The following is a 25,916-nucleotide window of genomic DNA, read 5'->3' as shown; positions in this document are numbered from 1 at the left end:
TGTTTAAAACCCAAAGTTTCCAGGTGATATGGATAATGAAGTGAAAAAAGAGTGAAAATTGGATAAGGAAAGCAAATTCGATGATAAATGTAATTTGCATTCGTAATGAAAAATCGAATCTATTACACCGATTCTTTCAAGATCCTATCAACCAACCGGCTGTGATCGAATTTTACTCGATGTCACTCAATTGAATTTGAAATATTTCATTCACCCAATTCAATACCGTTAAGAGTTATGCGCCCAATCACAGACAAGTAAAACTACTATTAGACAGTCCAAGAATTCAATGATCAATCATTAGTCAAATGATGTTTATTATATAGGGGTGCCCACCCCTCTCAAGTCTTATGACGCATCCTCCCTGAATATACCAAATCATTCTATTACTTCCATCAAAATAAGAGCACCCTCGCAAAAAAACTTATGTCCTTTGAACCACCTTCCCAAGAATTTCAATGACGCAGTCTGCTTCTTTAACCCCCCCCCTCAATAATTAGCTACACTTTATTATAACAACTTTGATTGTTAACATTATTTATTGATTAGAATGGGCCTGTGAATTTATGAATAGGATTGAAGTACCGTAATTATTTCATATAACACATTAACATGTCAAGATGTCCAGAAGAATATTTAGAAGATTATTTTTATCTTATCATGAATGCTTGTTTATCATTGATGTTTGATGATAAATTAAATTTCTTCAACCTCAATACTTTGCATATTGTTGAATTGATGTGTAAAATTCACAAAGTAAAATTTTCAGTTCATGTTCAATTCTTCAATAATACGGTATAAATTGATACAATCCAAATTAACTTCTAGACAATTGAGCTACAAAATAAGTGAAGTAGACAGATCCGTACCTAAATAATGAGTTTTATTATTATGACATATATGACATTACATGTTGAGGTGGAAAATGTGGCTGATATAAAGCTATATTTATATTAAGCTATAATTATCAAGAGTAGCAATCCAGGAAATGTTCATCTTCGATACGTCATAATATCTTCAATACTTCTACAGCAAGAATTATCTTCAAGGAAATTCCAAGTAGTATAGCCTAATAATTGGTGGTTCCAAGCAAACCTTTTTCAAGGATTACACAAAAATGATATTGTGTCGTGATTAACCCAAATAGCCCCGAATTTTCTAATCTAATCGATTTCCACAATAAAAGCATTTTAAAACAACTGCAGTCCCCCACGAACAACTCGGAGCCTTGCTTATTGAAGGTAAAAGAGAAATAGGAAGAAGAGGAATGAAAACTACAGTTTCCTATTATTTACGGTAATTACATATAATTTCATGAGCAAAATCCTGTAGATTTGTTGATTATAGTATACTAGAATAATGACGCATCGTATACGGCCCGTATAAAACCCATCCAAACTAAAATAATTATTCCAAGTCTTGCAGGAGAATTCCAATTCGCACTTCTTCACTTTCATTCACTCTAGGCGTACTGAGGTAAATTTGAAACTGAAAAGTGGGTTAGGCTACAATATTTCATGAAAAAAAAAGTATTTTCTAGTCTACAAAATAATCTTTTCGTATTATTTTCGCGTAATTTTTTTCTAACTTCCATCTTGTTGATGAAGTCCACATGACCACATCAATCAATTGCAATTCCATGCTCACTGTTGTAACAAGGTGATCAGTGAAATTGTTATATTATTAATGTGAGTGATGGTAAAATGATTAATCATGAATGCGAATCACAGTTATGACTGGAGCTGTGATAGCAGCCACTTATTACAAGTAACAATTATTGCAGAAGAATTCTCAATTCAACCAATCTGTATTTCTATGACTTTCTACTTCACTGGGCAGGTGAAGAAAACCATCGATTCTTATTGTGGTGTTCACACATTTGCAATTTTCTGATTTATGAATTATCCCATACAAACCAACGGTACTATCTCTCTATTCAGTAGAACAAAAATTCATGGAAAAACAAGGCTTTATTCTCATAGGGTATCACCAATTATCGACAATGATGAAGATTTGACAGGGAATCCCTTCAACACGAGACTCAAAATTAACACAAATTTGACATGGGAAATTGGCGGTCCCGTCTGAGAACAGTCTAGAGACCAATTTTTACCAATATATACGGTACTATGCACTTGTTTGTATTAGACGAGATGAGAATACCTCAAAAGATCCCTCGCCCAATTGTTTTCATCATTTGATCCTAACCCAACCCAATTATTTAAAAGAAACTGACTATCCATAATTTTAATTCTATTGTTCTTACCTGATAAATGTCGAGTTCTCTAAATGTCTTTTATAAATCACGTAATTCAATAAATGAGTCAATAGAGTCATACGAATGTTATGTATATACACAAAATCACATTTGAAGCAGTAAAGCTTAAAATAGTATGTGTTTTAACAGAAGGATAAATCAAGATTAATCAAGCATTAAGATAAATTAAGTTTAGATTCTTCAAATGTGTTATACAATAGTTTCAGTAGATCGGAAGGAAGTCAACTTCTAAAGGTAACGCCCATGAACGGTCGGTCGTTCACAGTAATACTATTAGTCCAATATCAACTTTCATTTGCTGACAGTAGGTCATTTTTCAAGATCTCCAACTGTACTGATGTATGTTGTTATCATATGGCACGCGATATACACAAGAACTGAACTGAAAATACTCTCAGGCACAATGTATTGATCTGACCTTCACTATATCGAACATGACACGAACAATATACACGCTCACCTACAATAGAGCAAACTGCAGAGGAAATAAGAGTGTTAGTGCACTATTTACAATTTCATTTCCAGTGTTAGTATTTGAAGGAATAGTGAATGGAGCTAACTTCGTAGGACGACTGCAGCACATCAAACAGGACACATCTGAGTCTACTTATTCAAAGTGCATAAAGGAATAAGTTCCGTACCGAATAAAAAACAGCATCAATTCATTTGAAGAACTATGTATTTCTAATAAAGAATAGAGTAATTGATTTCACCCTGTTGGGGAAAATCAATACACATGATTTGGAGTATGGTCCTAGACCATACTGGACCTGGACCATTGCAACAATAAATCAACATTCAATAATATAATGTAATACATTAGGCCTACCGTGACAAAAAAATCAAACAACCAAACTTCCTTGTTTCCTCCCCGTCGGTTAAATTTATTGATGCATGCTGGTAATCTGTGAAGAAAAATAAATATCCACTCTTCCGAATGAGTTCGTTGATAAGGAATTTAGTTAACAGCAGTTCTCCTCTTAGCTGTGACTGCCCAGCAATGGCATTCAATGCTGTGGCTAGAGTCAATGCATTCAAGTATTTAGGAGTATATCTGGATGTATAGGCCTACTTATAATGGAATATTCACATTAACAGCATCCGTAGCAAAATGAAATAGACCTATGCAATTCATAAATTTCATAAATTGGCTCAAATTTTATAAATTCATAAAGAGATAAGGTCTTTGGCATCTTTAAGGTCTTTGGCATGGATTATGGATAAATTCTAGGATGGTTAGTTATCAACTTTTAAAATGTCATTTCAGGTATTTTAATATCAAACTTAGTAAAGCGAAATTGGATTATTGAAATGACATACTTTGATTATGCTCAGGTCATCTTCCATTATTAAGTAAGATTATTGGAGGAGCTTCAAAGACCCATTTCAGAAAGATAGAAGTGATCCAGAGACACATCATCAGGGCTGCACATCGCAGCTCCCTTAGTGAGTTCAAATTAAGTAGGCAAAATAATGTTAGTGGAAAATTTAATTGTATATATGGATAGAAATGAAAATCTATTCACAGCTCATGTAATAAGTACAGTTTTCGTTTGTCGACCATTTTCCTGTGCTACGAATAGATCTCAATGTATGTATAGGAGACAATTCGATCATATATGCCATAAATAAATCATTTGTATTCTGGTAAGTTTCCTCGTAAATCTCAAAGTCAACTTACCAAGTAATAGTGGATTGAAGAAAATTGCAAGGAAAAAATTGCATAATTATCTTGTAGTAGTTTAAAACTACATACCTTTTCAAATTTTCTATCGTTCTCCTTTCATTCTTTTTCCACTTTCTCTCTTCTCTCTCTCACGTAGATTTTATCCTTTTGTGATCATGAATTCATGCTCCTTTCCCCTTATATATTCTATCAGTATGGTTCTAATTATAACAGAGCACAAACCTATGTATAAGTTTTGCTGGTCTTGTCAGATTGAAAGCGTGTTATTTTCAAATCAAGAATTTTGGCTATTTGCTGATCTGAATCTTTGTGTGTATAATCACTCATCTATTATATATAAGTCATAGATTATATTTATCTGTTATGTTTTCAATTTCATTGAATGAGAAAAATCAAACTGAGTTTCTTCTTTAAGTCTCATGCAATGTGATCAAAGTTCCAAAACCATGATTTCATACTTTTTTACATAATATTATGCATTGTTCCTTTTCAATTGGTACAGTTGACATACAAATATCGTAACACCAAAAACGAAAAATGAAAAGTATAGTCCTACTGAGTTTTGGTGTTCCAAACCTACTCAACTTCCCAACTGCAGTAACCTCTACATTTCCACCGTTTTTTTATTCATCACAATGTATTAATGCAATAGGCTGTGTGTGTATTGTAGTTTCATGCGTGTCAATATCTGAGCTAGTTGTTCAAATATCGTAACACCAAAAACGAAAAATGAAAAGTATAGTCCTACTGAGTTTTGGTGTTCCAAACCTACTCAACTTCCCAACTGCAGTAACCTCTACATTTCCACCGTTTTTTTATTCATCACAATGTATTAATGCAATAGGCTGTGTGTGTATTGTAGTTTCATGCGTGTCAATATCTGAGCTAGTTGTTTATGATATGTATCTGTATATCGTTGTGTATAGCTAGACGTAATGAAGCCCCAAGGATCATAGTGGAACTGAACTAGATGCCAGCATGAATAGGAAATGAAATGGATGGGAATCTGAGAAATTCGTTTGAAGTTGCGGATCTCATTGCAAACGGCGAGTAGCCTACATCCTTGAATTCTTGAAGACTTTTATTGTGCAATATATTAATTTACTTTCATTTTTCTGCTGCCTACACGTGAAATCACTTTGAAAATGTGTTTGTTATTTCGTGAATAATGGAAAGTAAGAAAAACATTCAAGGGAAACGTTAGGTGAACTTATTAAGTTTCGAGTATAATAAACTTTTATTTTTTCTTGCCAACCAAGATTTCAAATTTGATTTGGAACAGAGTAATCTTGTAACGCGATCAATGCTAATTGGCATGTTGAATTTCCAGCAATTCTTTTCAATTAGCCAGATAAATAAGTTATGAACAATTAATATCTTCTATGGAAAATGAACATGGATTGTCGAAGAATTTACTGATTAGAGATTGGATAAATGAATAAAAATAATAATACAGCATTTAGAGGATCATGCAATAAATTTCATTTCACATGGAATAAATTCCAACCATCGCACCTATTCATTTATATTTAGATACTTACTTGACTTTCGCTGGCTCTACAGTCCGTTGTGGACCTTGGCCTCCCTCACGATTTGCCTCCATGCTTCTCCGTCTCCTGCCCTTCTTCTCCACGACTGCACTCACAAGATATGCAAGTCCTCCTCCACATCCCGTAGCCACCTCTTCCTTGGTCTTCCACGCTTTCTAATCCCCATCATTTGTGCGTTCATCAAGTTGTTGGGTAACCTGTCTATTCCAATTCTTGTCACTTGACCAAGCCAACTTATTCTTTGCACTTTGATGAACCGCACAATGGGCCATATGAATAAAGTTGAGCATTTGCTTATACTTCTAAAATATGGAGCATTTGCTTTATTTTCTATCAATAAACGTGAGCAAAACCTTTTGCTCATGCTCATTGAAAAAGTAGTTTGAGCATTTGCTCAGGAGTAAAAGCTTATACTCAAAACTGTATGAATAAACTATAGCATTTGCTCAACTTTTGAAGCAAATGCTTCAAAAAAGGTAAGTCTAGTCTAGAGCAGCTTATCACCTTTTGCTCATAGTAAAATGGCTCAACTAATATGAGGAAGAGGAAACTATACCAGATACGATCACAACCAATAGTTGAGAACTATAAAACTCTTATTAGATTCAACCATGATATATATCACCATTATAAAAGAATAAATGAAAAAGATAGCCATCACAAAATAGGAGATAGGCATTTAAGAAGATGAGAGTGTGGACGATTATAAGAAAGCTATTGATATTAGAAGAATATGCTGAAGATTATTATAGAGATGACATTTTTTCACGCTATTATTTCAAAAATTCAAAATTCTAAACTCAACTAACCTAAAACTCTATTCATAGATAAAAAACAGAGCAGACGACGCAAACACAAGCGGTGCACCCTATTTGCATATTTAGTGCTTCCGTGAGCTATAAAAACAAACTAAGGCTACAAAAGCAATCAGCTGATGAAAAATCTCTAAAATACGTGAGCATTTGCTCCAGAGTTCAGGAGCATAAGGTAAAGCTTATTCATAAAAAAATGAATAAATGCTTTTGCTTCTACCTTTTGCTCATGAGCAAAACCTTATGCTCCATGCTCTTGCTCATGAGCATTTGCTCTGGTTTCATTCATATGGGCCAATATCTTCTTCATTCAGGAACATGTTCACCTCACATTACTCCTTGCTCACCAACCTTCCGCTGTTCTCACTGGTCCCAACACTCTTATTATGATTATTTTCGAATATTTATTCTTTTATTATTATTATCATATATTAGTATATGTTTATGTATGTTTTTATGGCGATCTTCTCATTTTTCTGTGTCACAATGGAAATAAGTTACCGCTCATACACTATCAGTATGCAGTTTGTTGCCTAATATATGTATGTGTATATATATATATATATATATATATATATATATATATATATATTTTTTTTTTCTCTCTCTCTCTAATTATTTTGCTAATTACAGTATTTTGATTAAGTTATCAGCCTTCTGCTTCTTTTTTCTTCTCAATATTCGCTATTCCTGTGGTACTTGTATTTGATCAACAGTATTAGTATGCTTGTATCAATGGAGCCGAACCGCCTTGACCATCTAATACAGCGTTATCCTATTGTTCATAGCGCTCGACTTCTTCACTTGATTTTGTTTTTCTTTTATCTCATATGATTTCTATATTTCTTTTCTCATTTCTTTCTTTGTGTGTGTGTGTCAGTATGAATGTGGTAAGTGTCTTTTTTGTATCTTCTTGTTGTTTCGCCGTTTCACCCCTCTCTTCTGCCTTGCTGCTTCGTCGCAGCCACCTTGTCTATACAGCAGGATGACGGCGCGGCCGTGCTGAGTGTCGGCGATGCCCTCAAGCGGGCTGTCTCTCCTTTCCCTGATCGTCTTAAAGTCGCTCATGTCAATGCACAATCCCTTCTCTGCCATATAGATGAATTTAGGCACACTTTCGAGGGCAAAGATTGTGACATCATTCTTATATCTGAAACCTGGCTAAAACCGACAATCCCTAATCGACTTGTCGCACTAGAGGATTATGTGCTCATTAGGAATGACCGGTTACACAAGAATGGGGGAGGGGTTGCCGCGTTTGTCAAGCGTTCTCTGTTGCCTGTTCATAAGTTTTCCTCTGATACCTCCCGTGCAGCTAGACCTGAATACATGTTTATTGAGGTAAAGTGTAACGGAGTTAAAATGTTAATAGCAGTTTGCTACAGGCCGCCTCATATTGGGTATATGTCAGAATTTGAGGAAGCACTACTTGAGCTGATGGTGCCCTATGAACATGTGGCTATCATGGGTGACTTCAATACTGACTTACTTGGACCTGATACTCATGACAAAATACAACTGACCACTATGTTTTTTGCGAATGGTATGACCTTGCTGCCTCTCCAAGCTACGCACCATACATCCACCTCTGACACATTGCTTGATCTTATTGCAGTTGCTGATAAGAAGTCAGCTGTGTGCCATGGGCAGATCCCTTTTCCAGGCCTTTCAGCACATGATATGATATTCCTTGTCTATAATATCAAGAGGCCTAAGCCTAAACCTAAAATAATCACTTATAGGGATTATAAGAATATTAACTACCACAGCTTGTTTAATGATGCAATTAACCTTGACTGGCTACACATATTCCATACTAACGATGTTAATGTTATGTTGAACATTTTGAATCACAATATAATCTCTCTTTTTGAAAAACATGTTCCTTTGAAAAATCGTAGAATAACCAGGGATCCTGCTCCATGGCTCACTGATGAGATACGCCAGCTGATGAGGGATCGAGATTATTGGTGCAAAAAAGCAAGAGCGTCAAAAAGCCCTAATGATTTCAATCATTATAAGCGTTTGAGAAACTCTTGCAAGCAAAAAATTAGAAATTCTAAAGCTACATTTTACCGAGACTTGATCTCCTCAAAGCGATCATCAACTTCATCTTTGTGGCGTGCTCTGAGGGGGATTGGGGCTGGCAAGGAGAGGCAGGTACCGACTGTTGCTCACTCGCTGGATGATCTCAATGATTTCTTCACTGACATCCCTGTAAGTTTGGACCAAGCTCGTGCTCACTTTGACTCTCTGCCTGATTGTCATCAAAATGAGGATTTCTACTTCTCCAATGTCACGGAGCAAGAGGTCTTCTTGGCTGTTCATAGAGTAAAGAGTAATGCTGTTGGTGCAGATGGTATCCCAATCAAATTTATCAAAATTATCCTTCCTCTCATCCTTCCTTTCCTCACTCATTTAATCAATACCTCACTTTTAACGTCGGTTTTTCCTGATGGCTGGAAGTCATCTATTGTAATCCCCTTGAACAAGATCCCTAACCCTCTCTCTCCATCTGATTACAGGCCTATTAGCTTATTGTCCGTCTTGTCAAAGGTTCTGGAAATCATTGTTCACTCTCAATTGAGCACATTCGTTCATGGCTCTGGATTGATTGGTGACTTTCAATCGGGGTTCCGTAGTGGTCATAGCACCACCTCTGCACTCCTGAGAGTAACTGACGACATCCGTAGGGCCATGGATAATAGAGAGCTAACAGTTCTAGTCCTAATAGATTTTAGCAAGGCATTCGACAGTATTTTCCATCCTACTCTACTCTACAAACTCAGAAAATTAGGTTTTTCCAACTCCACTGTGGCATGGGTGAGGTCCTATCTTCGGGGTCGGTGTCAGTGTGTGAGAGTTGGGGATGCCTCTTCACGGTGGCGTGAAGTGAACAGAGGAGTTCCTCAGGGTTCGGTATTGGGTCCTCTATTGTTCAGCATTTACATAAATGACGTGACAAGCACTCTACTTACGACCAGACATCACCTGTATGCAGACGATTTACAAATATACCGACACTGCAAGAAAAATGACTTTGGCGTCACAGTTGATGAGGTCAATGCTGACTTGACTCGTTTGGTACAGTGGACTGAGAATAATGGACTAAAAATTAACGAGACAAAATCGAAATCTATAGTGATAGGTTACTCAAGACTTTTAAACACAATTGACATATCTAACGGACCATACATAACATTGAATAACATACAATTGGAATACAGTTCTGACGTGAAAAATCTGGGACTGACAATGACAAGGACTCTTGACTGGACCAGCCACGTGACTCAGACTTGTAACAGGGTCATTGGGGGGATCATGACATTGAAGAGGATCTCTGACTTCATTCCCTTTCCTACAAAGGTTATGCTGGTCAAGACTCTGATTTTCCCAATCTTCAACTACTGTGACATTGTGACTCTTGACATGACAGTTCAACTTTTGCAGAGGATGCAGCGTGCACATAATTATTGTGTTCGCTTTATCTTCAACCTGAGACGTGACGACCATGTGACCGAATACTTTAACAGACTTGAACTCATGAAGCTGCGTGAGAGTAGATCACATCATGCTTTGTGCTTCCTGCATAAGATATTGAAAACCAAAACGCCTAAGTATCTGGCAGTGGAGTACCGTTACTTGGGTGATTTTGGCCGTGGAGGAACGCGGCATGGATCCCATCTGCTGGCTGTCCCAACACATAGGACTGTTATGTTCAATAAGTCGTTCCTTGTGACAGCCTGTAGTTTATGGAATTCTTTGCCTGCTGAGCTGAAGCTAGTTGAGGGACGTCGCCGGTTCGGCGCGGCTGTCTTGCGGTGGATCAGAGGTGGTGGACTCGGCTGGAATGCTCCCTAACCCGTAATTCAAGTCTATATAGTGTATATATGTGTGTGTGTGTGTGTGTGTATGTGTGGTTCCTCTCTTTCTTCCTTCTTTGTCTCTTCCTTTTCTTTTCTTTCTTTTCCATTCTTCCCTTTCTTCTACCGGAATAATCTATGGATTTGGACTGAAAATTCTCAACTGTATTCACTTTTCTCTTCTTTCTTTCTGCATAACCACCTTTACGTACTCAAATTCGAAAGGAGTTCGAGTTTTCTCTTTTTTTATTTTTATTATATTCATATATAATTATAAATAATTATAATATAATAAAAAATTAAATATAGTTATTATATTTATATATATTTTTCTTGTAAATTTTCTAAGTTATTGTTTTCTTTTACTTTAGTTCATTGTTTATGATGTTGTTTTAGTCGTAACTTAGAATTGTATGGAGGGTTAAGTGTAAGAGAGGGCCGGCTGCGCCCTAACTTCGCCCTCCTAGGTTTTTAATAAAGGCAGCGATTCAATTCAATTCAATTCAATTCAATTCTCCTGCCCTTCTCCTCCACGACCGCACTCACAAGATATGCAAGTCCTCCTCCACATCCCGTAGCCACCTCTTCCTTGGTCTCCCACGCTTTCTAATCCCCATCATTTGTGCGTTCATCAAGTTGTTGGGTAACCTGTCTATTCCAATTCTTGTCACTTGACCAAGCCAACTTATTCTTTGCACTTTGATGAACCGCACAATGGGCCATATGAATAAAGTTGAGCATTTGCTTATACTTCTAAAATATGGAGCATTTGCTTTATTTTCTATCAATAAACGTGAGCAAAACCTTTTGCTCAGGTTCATCGAAAAAATAGTTTGAGCATTTGCTCAGGAGTAAAAGCTTATACTCAAAACTGTATGAATAAACTAGAGCATTTGCTCAACTTTTGAAGCAAATGCTTCAAAAAAGGTAAGTCTAATCTAGAGCAGCTTATCACCTTTTGCTCATAGTAAAATAGCTCAACTAATTTGTATGAGGAAGAGGAAACTATACCAGATACGATCACAACCAATAGTTGAGAACTATAAAACTCTTATTAGATTCAACCATGATATATATCACCATTATAAAAGAATAAATAAAAAAGATAGCCATCACAAAATAGGAGATTGGCATTTAAGAAGATGAGAGTGTGGACGATTATAAGAAGGCTATTGATATTAGAAGAATATGCTAAAGATTATTATAGAGATGACATTTTTTCACGCTATTATTTCAAAAATTCGAAATTCTAAACTCAACTAACCTAAAACTCTATTCATAAATAAAAAACAGAGCAGACGACGCAAACACAAGCGGTGCACCCTATTTGCATATTTAGCGCTTCCGTGAGCTATAAAAACAAACTAAGGCTACAAAAGCAATCAGCTGATGAAAAATCTCTAAAATATGTGAGCATTTGCTCCAGAGTTCAGGAGCATAAGGTGAAGCTTATTCATATTAAAAATGAGCAAATGCTTTTGCTTCTACCTTTTGCTCATGAGCAAAACCTTATGCTCCATGCTCTTGCTCATGAGCATTTGCTCTGGTTTTATTCATATGGGCCAATATCTTCTTCATTCAGGAACATATTCACCTCGCATTACTCCTTGCTCACCAACCTTCCGCTGTTCTCACTGGTCCCAACACTCTTCTTATATTTTTAAGTCCATGTCCTTTATTCTTTTGTTTGCATTTCCATTTTTATTTCCTTTAATTCCGTCCGTCCGAGGCTCTTTATTGGGTTCCCTAACGAGAAGAATCGTTTTCCAGGAAGGAGTTGTTAACCCCTCGTCCAACCCCCAACCTGGAGGACCAGGTATTTTTTTCAGGTATTCTTCATTAGCCTTTGGCAAACCAATGCCGAGCTACAAGGCAGCAGCCAATTTACAGTCAGGGTCTTCTTCCCTTAGCCTTTGAAGTTTCATTGAACTCCATCTGCAAGGCAGCAGTTTTGTTGCTGGTTTTGGTCCACCCCAGGTATTTAATTTCCCCGGTACCCCGTATATCTAGGAAGCATCCCCCTATCCGCCACCTGAGGAGGCGCCCGATAGGAGACCAGCTATAACTCCTATGGGTTATATTTACATAAAAAATTATTTTATTCATTCACTGATATCTATACTTTTGTTCTGTTTTTGTATACTATGGTTTAGTCAGGGTGTTTGAAAAAGTGACTGACAACCTTTTTTTGGATATTTAGGAGGGGTGTGTTTGGGCTTAGAGGGAGATTTTCACCCATGACTTAGTTAAATCTGGATTCCTCTCTCTTTTAGTGCGAGACTATTTATTCCTTATTCCTTGATTATTTTTCCAGTTGACTCTTGTAAAGCCGTATTTGACCTACATGTGCCCAGCTGGCAGTAGTCGGTAGAGCAAATAAGATTTGAATATTTTTTTATATTTATTGCGACTGCTGAAATAAAAATACCATATGGTTCTTACCAGCTCTTCAAGGAGCTTATATAAAATTCTGCAATCAATTGCTGCAAACTGCTGCTGCTTTACCAATCAGCAGTTCTTACTGCCACTACAATTGACTCCACAATTATAGATGCTGAAGAGGTAGATGAATATAAGGATTCCAAATATTTCACAAGACAATATGGTACCGGCATCAATCCAACTCGCTACCATCTGACAAAGGGGTCAGCAGTGTGAGATAATACCGAGTGTGATCAACAATGGTATTTCAGTTAGAACTCCTTATACTTTCTATGACTTGTAGTACTGCTTCGGCTTAATTCTATGACCCTGTGTTTCAATCAATTTGATTTCAGTGATTAGGTTGAACCATTTAAATAAATCTTGAGAACTTAATATTTCTGAACATTTCATGATCAATACTGTATATTGCTGATTTGTCCAACTCATTCGGTGAAGAATATAGTTGGTTGATAATTCTATTAATTTGTCAATAATAATAAAAAAAATACTAGTAAAAGATTGGTCATGCATGGAGACAGGATTAAAAATGAAAGGTACACCATTCAACAAATAAAATATATAATTATACATAGAATTATATCCAATGAACAATAATAAAATATGAAACGATAAATATAGAAACAATGTGAGAAAGTATGCAAGAAAAAATATCACAGATGGCTCTTTCAAAATCTTATGATGCCTACTAATATTGATTGATAATTCTTGTAATTTTCCTATCAGCATATATTATATGTATTTATGTGAATCAATCTGTCAATGTGCTTTTGCTTGTCAAATAAAAATGTATAATTCCCTATTTCAACAATATAAAAAATTTAAATATTATTTCTCAGGGTATAAGTTTGGCCATCAGTGGAATTTAGATAAAATAGCTATCTTAGAAACTTTGAGCTTCTATGCATTTTTTTAAAAATGATACTGATATTCAAATACATTAAATGAGTATTTATGCAATAATTTGAATAGTGATGTATACATGAATGTTCAATTCTCATCAATGTTCTAAATAAGACTTTCCCCTTATTTATAACTACTTGCATAAATAAGTTTAAATCAAGCTTGATTTTTAAATGTAAACTTTGACAAGCTAGCTTTATCAAATTTCTATAAATTTGTTGCACTGAGGGCCCTCTACAATATTTTACAACTCATGAGTGCCGATTTTTCACAAATTTAAAAATGTGCCATGGATTTGCCTCGTGTGTCCTATGCCTTATTCCTGGTGGGCTGCTGTCGTCTTCTCCAATGGAAATAATTACTTCAATAACTCATGTCATAGAGCGACTTCACCGAGTTATATTGACTATCAAATAGGAACATATACAATTTAAACTTTGGTAAAAATAAAAATTAATTATAAGGGATTCAGTCCAATGTTTTCATATTGGTTGGTGTCCCGGTCAATCTCTGGCAAGCAAGTGGGATGGTGATCATCCCTTATTCTTTCTCAATGATACTTCCTATTTCTAAATTCACATAAAATTTGTATAGCTTCTCCTATTGGTGGATTTCAGCAAATCCCCAATGACGTAATCTGATACTGTCAAATAGTTTGTAATACAAAGGTATATTAATAAGTTATATATGAATATATTTACACTTTAATTTGATCCTATGCTAGTAACAAACACACATGTAATTTACAATAATTATGTATTTTTATAATTTTAAAAAAGACCACGTGGTGACTTTTTGAAATATTTATTTTTAGTGCCTACCAAATACTGGATTCTGATTTGTACATCACCTGTTTTTTGTACCTGTTTATTGTATTAATATGCCTAATAAAACTAGATCCCATTTCCTTTTTATTTTTATTACATTTTCATGATTTTTATTTGCTCATATATACACAATGAATACTTTTATATGCTTCTGAACATTTCATGATCAATACTGTATATTGCTGATTTGTCCAACTCATTCGGTAAAGAATATAGTTGGTTGATAATTCTATTAATTTGTCAATAATAATTAAAAAATACTAGTAAAAGATTGGTCATGCATGGAGACAGGATTAAAAATGAAAGGTACACCATTCAACAAATAAAATATATAATTATACATAGAATTATATCCAATGAACAATAATAAAATATGAAACGATGAATATAGTAACAATGTGAGAAAGTATGCAAGAAAAAATATCACAGATGGCTCTTTCAAAATCTTATTATGCCTACTAATATTGATTGATAATTCTTGTAATTTTCCTATCAGCATATATTATATGTATTTATGTGGCTCAATCTGTCAATGTGCTTTTGCTTGTCAAATGAAAATTTATAATTCCCCATTTAAACAATATAAAAAATTTAAATATTATTTCTCAGGGTATAAGTTTGGCCATCAGTGGAATTTAGATAAAATAGCTATCTTAGAAACCTTGAGCTTCTATGCATTTTTTTAAAAATGATACTGATATTCAAATACATTAAATGAGTATTCATGCAATAATTTGAATAGTGATGTATACATAAATGTTCAATTCTCATCAATGTTCTAAATAAGACTTTCCCCTTATTTATAACTACTTGCACAAATAAGTTTAAATAAAGCTTGATTTTTAAATGTAAACTTCGACAAGCTACCTTTATCAAATTTTTATAAATTTGTTGCACTGAGGGCCCTCTAAAATATTTTACAACTCATGAGTGCCGATTTTTCACAAATTTAAAAATGTGCCATGGATTTGCCTCGTGTGTCCTATGCCTTATTCCTGGTGGGCTGCTGTCGTCTTCTCCAATGGAAATAATTACTTCAATAACTCATGTCATAGAGCGACTTCACCAAGTTATATTGACTATCAAATAGGAACATATACAATTTAAACTTTGGTAAAAATAAAAATTAATTATAAGGGATTCAGTCCAATGTTCTCATATTGGTTGGTGTCCCGGTCAATCTCTGGCAAGCAAGTGGGATGGTGATCCTCCCTTATTCTTTCTCAATGATCCTTCCTATTTCTAAATTCACATAAAATTTGCATAGCTTCTCCTATTGGTGGATTTCAGCAAATCCCCAATGACGTAATCTGATACTGTCAAATAGTTTGTAATACAAAGGTATATTAATAAGTTATATATGAATATATTTACACTTTAATTTGATCCTATGCTAGTAACAAACACACATGCAATTTACAATAATTATGTATTTTTATAATTTTAAAAAAGACCACGTGGTGACTTTTTGAAATATTTATTTTTAGTGCCTACCAAATACTGGATTCTGATTTGTACATCACCTGTTTTTTGTACCTGTTTATTGTATTAATATGCCTAATAAAACTAGATCCCATTTCTTTTTTATTTTTATTACATTTTCATGATTTTTATTTGCTCATATATACACAATGAATACTTTTATATGCTTTTAAACGTTTATGTCCTTTATTTTGCATGCTAGAATCTACAAAACCCTTTTTGTCCTCACTTTATCGAATACTGTTTACTTGAAATTATTTTGCTAGAAAGTATCTGACTGAATTTCAGATGTACAGCTTGACCGCTGTTGATGTTGCTGGCAAGCGTTATTTACAAAGAAATTAACCTCAAATACAATATTATTATTGTTATTGAATAATTAAAAAATGACTTCCATTTGGAATTGTTGCAAATAATCATAGCATTTATCATATTATCTTTATTGTCGACTGGTAATATCATTGATGATAAAAGTTTCTGGTTTCTTTAAATGAGACCTAATAATCCATTTCAATGAATGAATTTAATTTGTGCCGAAATGCACAGTTATACTTTGGAGTTGATTCATCAAAGATGACTAGTTTCTGAAGAAGCTGCATTTATGAATGTTTGCTCTCATAAAAATATTCAAACCATATTTTTCTCAAACATGGTCTTATTCTCTTGTTCGATACTAGACTAGTGTGCATCCAGAATATTGATTTTTACTAATCTTGTTATGCAACGGAAAAATGGAAATTCCAATTATTTAAAATTATCAGATTAGAGAATCATCTACCTTGAAACTTCTTGTTTCATAAGTGGGATATTCGTAATAATTAAGTTAGAATTTCACGCAGTGAATCCATGTGTGCATTTTTCAACAGAGTCGGAAATTCTTAATGACAAGGTGACTTTGTTGTGTTATATAACATGTAAGAAACGTGCAAACCTGGAACCAAAATATGCCTAGAGCATCAATTACCTGAATTACATGGCGGCGTCGAATACAATTTCACAACGCAACATGCATACAAACTGTACACTCGTGTTGATAGTTAGTGTGAGAAGACTACTAAACAGCGCAGATTTTATAAGTTGCAAAAGAATAATCCAATTATTTGATTGACATTTCATATAAGTAAATTGCCCAATTTTGTGATGAGTATGGTATTCTGTCAATTAAAATAAGCATGTAAAGAGGAAGAGACATCAATAATGACAAGATGAGTCTATGACATAACAACATATCACAGTGAATATTTTCTTTTGAAGCTCTGTTTAAGTGTTTACATACTAACTATAACTACTATTAACTGTCTACCTGTAAACACACTACTAGAAACTTCAATTCCTATACATTGTCATGGAAATGTCTGAATTCAATTGAGTATTTCAATTTTTGATAATAAATCAATTATCTATCGGTAGTATTTTAGTTCAAGCAATGCAGTCAAAAATCCAAGCGGTGGTGCCACAATCAATTTCCACTCATTTCATTTTTTTCAAATATTTTTTTTTAAGTTTCCATTTTTTGAATTTAGCAGGCTACTTTTCAAAATTAGGTAAATTGTGTGAACAGTGACCCTCAATTTTTTCAATCGTCCTTCAACATGTAGGCCTGAGGTGAGAAGGCTATATAAAGAATATGTTAGGAATAAACGTTCGTAGCTCTGATAGATATGATATTATAATATTATGGCACTACTCAAGCATGCAAGTTCAACACTTCAACTTATACGCAGATCCAGACACAAAAGACACTACTTGCAAAGCTTAACTTGCAAGTTTGCTAAAATAATAATGACCAACGCAAACCTTCATGTTTCAAACATGATACATAATGATATGAAAAAATCTGGTGTGGTACACTCACACAACTTTCCTTGCTCATATTTGAAACTACGATCAGACTTCTGTATATGTGTATATATAATTGTTTTCAAAGTACTTTTTCTTTGTGTGAATTATGAAATTCGATGATTTTTTTAGTCGTCATTTTTTTAAAGTCGTCAAAACAGCTGTTCTACAGATGAAATATCTCGACTATGTGTTCTTTTTATGAACTGCGCTACCTACCTACCTCATGCACGAGAAGGAGGTTTTTCCATTTGGAAAGTGGAGGAAGTCCATTTTCCAAGGATGGGGTGGACCCCCCATTGGTTTCCCAGAAAGGAGAGTCATGCCAGTTGATAGAGCTGATAAATACAGGGTATGAATTTGAAAAAAATCCGTCAAGTTATTTTTGAGAAAATCGTGAAAAACATGGTTTTTTAGTCATTATCCGCCATTTTTCTCAAGAATATTACGGAGCTCATAGAATTTCCCCAGAAATGAGACTCATGCCAGTTGATAGTGCTTATGAATATCTATACATGGTATGAATTTGAAGAAAATCGTTAGAGCCGTTTTCGAGAAAAACGTGAAAAACATGGATTTTTAGTCATTATCCGCCATTTTTCTCAAAAATATTACGGAGTTCCTGAAATTTTCCCAGAAATGAGACTCATGTCAGTTGATAGGGCTTATAAATAGCTATCCATGGTATGAATTTAAAGAAAATCGTTAGAGCCGTTTTTGAGAAAATCGTGAAAAACATGGTTTTTTAGTAATTATCCGCCATTTTTTCCGCCATCTTGAATTGAATTTTATTGAATTTCTTATTGTCGGATCCTCATGGTATAAGGACCTTAAGTTTAGAATTTCAAGTCAATCGGTTAATTAGGAATTGAGTTATCGTGTTCACAGACATACACACATACACATACACACACACATACACACACACACAGACCAACACCCAAAAATCATGTTTTTGGACTCAGGGGACCTTGAAACATATAGAAAACATGAAATTAGGGTACCTTAATTTTTTTGGAAAGCAATACTTTCCTTACCTATGGTAATAGGGCAAGGAAAGTAAAAAACAGCTGCATGTTCCTTGTAGTATGATACTTATAAATTCGATAAAAATGCTCGCCTGTATACTAATGCACGCCTTTGTTCCCCGTGGAACTGTATTATTAGACAGCTCAGTTACCAGAATGACCTTTGCGCAAATTCTGCTTTAGGGCTAGGAAGCGTTTCGGTATACCTACTACAAACAGAACATCAGACTTGCAAAAAAACTGTATTATCTCAAAGCCCTTAAGCTGACGTAAATAAATTAGAGAGATAGTTTTCGATTGTTTCAGTTGTCGGTTTTGTATTCTACTCGAGGAAAACTTAGCTTTGTTGAGCTTCCTTAGTCTCACTCCCGGGACAGTATAGCTACATTGTAGTTTGGTTTATACAGAAAGTGTTTCTCAACTCTCTGCATATAGGCCTACTTATGAATAATAGTTAGGCCTACTCAAGAATTCTCAAATTCAAATAAAAATTCAAAGTTATTCTTCAAAAAAGACATACAGTATTTACAAAATAATAGTGTCACAATAATAAATATAAAAAATATACTCCCTTCGTGGATGATTTGTCAGTGTGCAGAGGGAGGAGTCGAACTAAATCAGAAAGTTAAATTACACTGGTTTGAATTAAGGAAATTATGATACTTAAACATAGTTTGGAATTGAAAGTAAAATATGAAAAAAAAATATTTATATGATTGCAGTATAAACATACAAATAATAATAATTTTCAGCTCAACAGCGCTTAAGGGTTTCACTCGGCAGTCATAACTTTATTATTTTAATATTGTGTGGGGGAAAAATTAACAACATAATAATAAGGATGAATATGTGAAATAATATGCTGGCATTTTCAAAGGAAATATTCATCTATAAGGCGAATCTAGGAGAGCCTCCGAAGCTTCTGCCCCAATGTAGAGCAGCCACCTGCTCACTCTACGATTGTATAAGGCGACGCTACACCCCTCAATGTCACAAATCTCAACTGGAATATTACGGTAAAACCAATGAGCTAGGAGGAAACAGTTTCCTAGTTGAATGGGGTTATTTAACCGGGGAATCTGTATGTTGGTATGCAATCTGTTTCTGGTTGGGTGATTCTGTTGGATTTCGGTGAAAGTGAAGTTACTTTTTAAATAAAAACAAGAAGATTTTTATAAACAGTTGTTTTGTATTCAAAACTGGGAATTCCTGGAAGAGGAATCTGAACCGTAACTTATCTGACAACAAAACTCATCTGAATAATACAGTTTATCCAAACAGGTCGGAAAAAAAACTTCTTTATATATGAAAAGGTACTAATTACTACTGTAGAGGATCTGTTAATGAATTTCCATTTTTATGATTTTTGGTATCTTGATTTGTGTTGCTTTTGGAAATTGTAGGTAAGATATGATAGTAAGCATCGATATCTCGATCCGTTTTAATGATATTCAAATTTGAAGTTACTAATAAATATAATACAAAAATGAAATAAGTGAGTAAATGAGAAATCTGTGAGATCAAAATTTTCTGTTGAATGTTTTAAATAATATTATGAAAGTACATGTTTCTATAAGTATTTTTTAGCACTTGAGAGAGTAAAATTTGATAGATAAGACTATTTTCAGATTTTCAATGTACCGTACTCATTCAGTATTCATTTCATTCCTGTATAATTTATAAGTAACTATTAATGTGAATATCTTTGAAACTGTTTGAGACATCGATGTTCGGTTTCTGCCATTCATTTTCTCCTGAAATTCTGTATTGAAAACATGCATCACATCTAAAAAACTGAAGTTAGATTCATAATGGCGGACCAAAATTTTGAAGCGACAGAAAAGTATTTTCTTCGATTCGAATAGGATCTCCATTGAAAATCACTGTCAAATTATCCTTGTAAAAGAGATATTAAGCTGTTTCCATCATTTTCAGCAACCCAGCATAGAATCTATTGCTACTATAATAGCAGCCACGCGGCTAGAATCTTAGAGTCATTGCTAAGGAATTACACCTCCTTATAATAACACTCTTCATGCATATTAATTCGAAGATGGTATTTTTGCATATCCTGCCAAATATTTCGATATCCTCTACAGATACAAAACTTTTCTTCACATAGTATCATCAACTGCAAAACGAAATCAAGTCATTGAAACACATTTTTTTGCAATAATATTTTTTGTACCACTGCCTCTTGGTAATACAAGAGTTTCCCTACATAGATTTATGTCTACAGACGAATTTTCAAGTCACGTCTATTCTGATGAGAAGACCTTACACCTTACTACAGTACTAGAAGTTTGATCACAGAGTGGATTTCTTTATTGGAGAGTAACCATTGAATTATTATCACTCTGTAATTGTACGGTATATGTTTATAAGGTAGGCTACCACAGTGTTTCTAGAGTTCCGTGGCGACTATATCTGATTGGGACAAAATATTCCACTACACCGCTTCACAGACACGGAGTGATTAGTAAGGTGGTTCTCTGCTCTGCCAGAGACCTTGAAAACATACCTCTGCTACTGACTGCGTCTTATAAGGTCGAGTTTGCGCGTTATCAGTTCATTTGTCCGGTAGTGCTTGCTCTTACCACTCACTTCAATTTATTGGATATTTTGTGATCGACCTTATCATAAAAGCAGGTACAGAAGTTACTCATTTGTTTATACATCCTTCTCATAATATATCCAATTTTATTTGTATTGTTTGAAAAGAATCGCAGATGCTTATAATACGAGACCTAACAATTTATTTTTTTCAAACTATTTTTTTCGTAATGGGCCTAAATATTTTACCGGAAAGTCAATTCTTTAGATTCAAATAAGATTTAGTACCTAATTTTAGTTTTTGGGTGGGGATATGAATATTCATGATTTTATAAACCTGAGAGTGAGAATTTTGACAAGTCTATAAAGACGACCAATTGTTATTTGAGAGAAGAATCTTATTAAATAAAGAGAATTAATACCACTTTCATAATTCATTTTATACCAAATATCAAATATATGTTTCATGTTTGTATTTTTTGCAATTAGAATTCGCATTAAACTTGTTTTATGATGAATAAAAGAAGTTTCCCTTCTTTTCAAAAAAAAAATATATATATATAAATACATATACATATTATATATAATATTTATACTAATATATTAGTTACAGCTTTCTGCTATTGTTTTCAGTGCATGACAAATAGAGACCACATCATATAGGTAATTAGAATGTCTTGGATTTATCATGATCTACTAAATCAAATTAATCTAAGTAATACAAACACCGTAATTTGAATTTTCAATTGGATATCTATTATAAAGAATAGAATAGAGAAGACTTGAAGACTAAATTTTATATAGACTACAATATACAGAATATTTTCAATAAATATTAATAGCATTGTATTATCTCAAAGCCCTTAAGCTGACGTAAATAAATTAGAGAGATAGTTTTCGATTGTTTCAGTTGTCGGTTTTGTATTCTACTCGAGGAAAACTTAGCTTTGTTGAGCTTCCTTAGTCTCACTCCCGGGACAGTATAGCTACATTGTAGTTTGGTTTATACAGAAAGTGTTTCTCAACTCTCTGCATATAGGCCTACTTATGAATAATAGTTAGGCCTACTCAAGAATTCTCAAATTCAAATAAAAATTCAAAGTTATTCTTCAAAAAAGACATACAGTATTTACAAAATAATAGTGTCACAATAATAAATATAAAAAATATACTCCCTTCGTGGATGATTTGTCAGTGTGCAGAGGGAGGAGTCGAACTAAATCAGAAAGTTAAATTACACTGGTTTGAATTAAGGAAATTATGATACTTAAACATAGTTTGGAATTGAAAGTAAAATATGAAAAAAAAATATTTATATGATTGCAGTATAAACATACAAATAATAATAATTTTCAGCTCAACAGCGCTTAAGGGTTTCACTCGGCAGTCATAACTTTATTATTTTAATATTGTGTGGGGGAAAAATTAACAACATAATAATAAGGATGAATATGTGAAATAATATGCTGGCATTTTCAAAGGAAATATTCATCTATAAGGCGAATCTAGGAGAGCCTCCGAAGCTTCTGCCCCAATGTAGAGCAGCCACCTGCTCACTCTACGATTGTATAAGGCGACGCTACACCCCTCAATGTCACAAATCTCAACTGGAATATTACGGTAAAACCAATGAGCTAGGAGGAAACAGTTTCCTAGTTGAATGGGGTTATTTAACCGGGGAATCTGTATGTTGGTATGCAATCTGTTTCTGGTTGGGTGATTCTGTTGGATTTCGGTGAAAGTGAAGTTACTTTTTAAATAAAAACAAGAAGATTTTTATAAACAGTTGTTTTGTATTCAAAACTGGGAATTCCTGGAAGAGGAATCTGAACCGTAACTTATCTGACAACAAAACTCATCTGAATAATACAGTTTATCCAAACAGGTCGGAAAAAAAACTTCTTTATATATGAAAAGGTACTAATTACTACTGTAGAGGATCTGTTAATGAATTTCCATTTTTATGATTTTTGGTATCTTGATTTGTGTTGCTTTTGGAAATTGTAGGTAAGATATGATAGTAAGCATCGATATCTCGATCCGTTTTAATGATATTCAAATTTGAAGTTACTAATAAATATAATACAAAAATGAAATAAGTGAGTAAATGAGAAATCTGTGAGATCAAAATTTTCTGTTGAATGTTTTAAATAATATTATGAAAGTACATGTTTCTATAAGTATTTTTTAGCACTTGAGAGAGTAAAATTTGATAGATAAGACTATTTTCAGATTTTCAATGTACCGTACTCATTCAGTATTCATTTCATTCCTGTATAATTTATAAGTAACTATTAATGTGAATATCTTTGAAACTGTTTGAGACATCGATGTTCGGTTTCTGCCATTCATTTTCTCCTGAAATTCTGTATTGAAAACATGCATCACATCTAAAAAACTGAAGTTAGATTCATAATGGCGGACCAAAATTTTGAAGCGACAGAAAAGTATTTTCTTCGATTCGAATAGGATCTCCATTGAAAATCACTGTCAAATTATCCTTGTAAAAGAGATATTAAGCTGTTTCCATCATTTTCAGCAACCCAGCATAGAATCTATTGCTACTATAATAGCAGCTAAGGAATTACACCTCCTTATAATAACACTCTTCATGCATATTAATTCGAAGATGGTATTTTTGCATATCCTGCCAAATATTTCGATATCCTCTACAGATACAAAACTTTTCTTCACATAGTATCATCAACTGCAAAACGAAATCAAGTCATTGAAACACATTTTTTTGCAATAATATTTTTGTACCACTGCCTCTTGGTAATACAAGAGTTTCCCTACATAGATTTATGTCTACAGACGAATTTTCAAGTCACGTCTATTCTGATGAGAAGACCTTACACCTTACTACAGTACTAGAAGTTTGATCACAGAGTGGATTTCTTTATTGGAGAGTAACCATTGAATTATTATCACTCTGTAATTGTACGGTATATGTTTATAAGGTAGGCTACCACAGTGTTTCTAGAGTTCCGTGGCGACTATATCTGATTGGGACAAAATATTCCACTACACCGCTTCACAGACACGGAGTGATTAGTAAGGTGGTTCTCTGCTCTGCCAGAGACCTTGAAAACATACCTCTGCTACTGACTGCGTCTTATAAGGTCGAGTTTGCGCGTTATCAGTTCATTTGTCCGGTAGTGCTTGCTCTTACCACTCACTTCAATTTATTGGATATTTTGTGATCGACCTTATCATAAAAGCAGGTACAGAAGTTACTCATTTGTTTATACATCCTTCTCATAATATATCCAATTTTATTTGTACTGTTTGAAAAGAATCGCAGATGCTTATAATACGAGACCTAACAATTTATTTTTTTCAAACTATTTTTTTCGTAATGGGCCTAAATATTTTACCGGAAAGTCAATTCTTTAGATTCAAATAAGATTTAGTACCTAATTTTAGTTTTTGGGTGGGGATATGAATATTCATGATTTTATAAACCTGAGAGTGAGAATTTTGGCAAGTCTAAAAGACGACCAATTGTTATTTGAGAGAAGAATCTTATTAAATAAAGAGAATTAATACCACTTTCATAATTCATTTTATACCAAATATCAAATATATGTTTCATGTTTGTATTTTTTGCAATTAGAATTCGCATTAAACTTGTTTTATGATGAATAAAAGAAGTTTCCTTCTTTTCAAAAAAAAAAAAAATATATATATATAAATACATATACATATTATATATAATATTTATACTAATATATTAGTTACAGCTTTCTGCTATATCTGTATAATGATGTTTTCAGTGCATGACAAATAGAGACCACATCATATAGGTAATTAGAATGTCTTGGATTTATCATGATCTACTAAATCAAATTAATCTAAGTAATACAAACACCGTAATTTGAATTTTCAATTGGATATCTATTATAAAGAATAGGATAGAGTAGACTTGAAGACTAAATTTTATATAGACTACAATATACAGAATATATTCAATAAATATCAATAGCATAGAATTATCTCTTGTTTACTGACATACTTTTCATGTTTGGATGGGGGTTGACTTGACTTGCGTAACCCCACAGGTGAAGCCTCACATGCAACGCACTCATGTAAACGACAATTTAATGCAAGTCCTATATTGATCTACTCTGACCTGCGAGCTTTACTACTAAAATTCGTGAAAATTCATGAAGATACCATAGTGCTTATTTTATAATTCTGTATCCTACTACTTCCAATACATTTAAAGTTCATAAAGTGTACACAATGATCGATAGAATATGAATCACCAAATCAATAAATTACATTTTGACCAAAAATATATCATCCACAATTGTTTTTATGAAATTTTCATCTGAAAAGCATCTAGCATTATAGCATTTCATTCTTACTTGACTGAGTTTGAAGGATGAAATCCCTTCTATAAGTCCCAACACATAGAATGTTTCAATGTTTAGCATCTATTAAATCTTTATTCATAAATACATTAGTAACCGGCCTACTATTGGATGAATATTAACAATCTACATATTTTCATATTTATGTATAATCTGTATTCAAAACCTATATCATATTAATTTCCTTGCCCTATTACCATAGGTAAGGAAAGTATTGCTTTCCCAAAAAATTAAGGTACCCTTATTTCAAGTTTTCTATACGTTTCAAGGTCCTTT

At 33.7% G+C, this 25,916-nt stretch overlaps 1 protein-coding gene across 6 annotated transcripts in view; it reads left to right on the top strand.

Moving 5' to 3' along the window:
• Nucleotides 1-25,916, top strand: part of LOC111057583 — a 75,384-nt gene that overhangs the window by 26,391 nt on the left and 23,077 nt on the right. Inside the window, exon 1 of one of the 6 annotated variants that reach the window (XM_039430707.1) lies at nucleotides 24,339-24,488. The exons of 3 other annotated variants lie outside the window; for them this stretch is intronic. The gene's annotated coding sequence lies outside the window, so the exon portion shown is untranslated. Of the gene's footprint in view, nucleotides 1-24,338; nucleotides 24,489-25,916 lie in introns of those variants that run through there. 2 more of the 6 variants (XM_039430710.1, XM_039430708.1) reach the window with 2 other exon arrangements.

This window comes from Nilaparvata lugens, chromosome 6 (genome assembly GCF_014356525.2).
Source record: "Nilaparvata lugens isolate BPH chromosome 6, ASM1435652v1, whole genome shotgun sequence".
Lineage (NCBI taxonomy): Eukaryota > Metazoa > Arthropoda > Insecta > Hemiptera > Delphacidae > Nilaparvata > Nilaparvata lugens.
The sequence above is the reverse complement of the archived record's forward strand: the minus strand, read 5'-3'. Positions and strand labels throughout refer to the sequence as shown.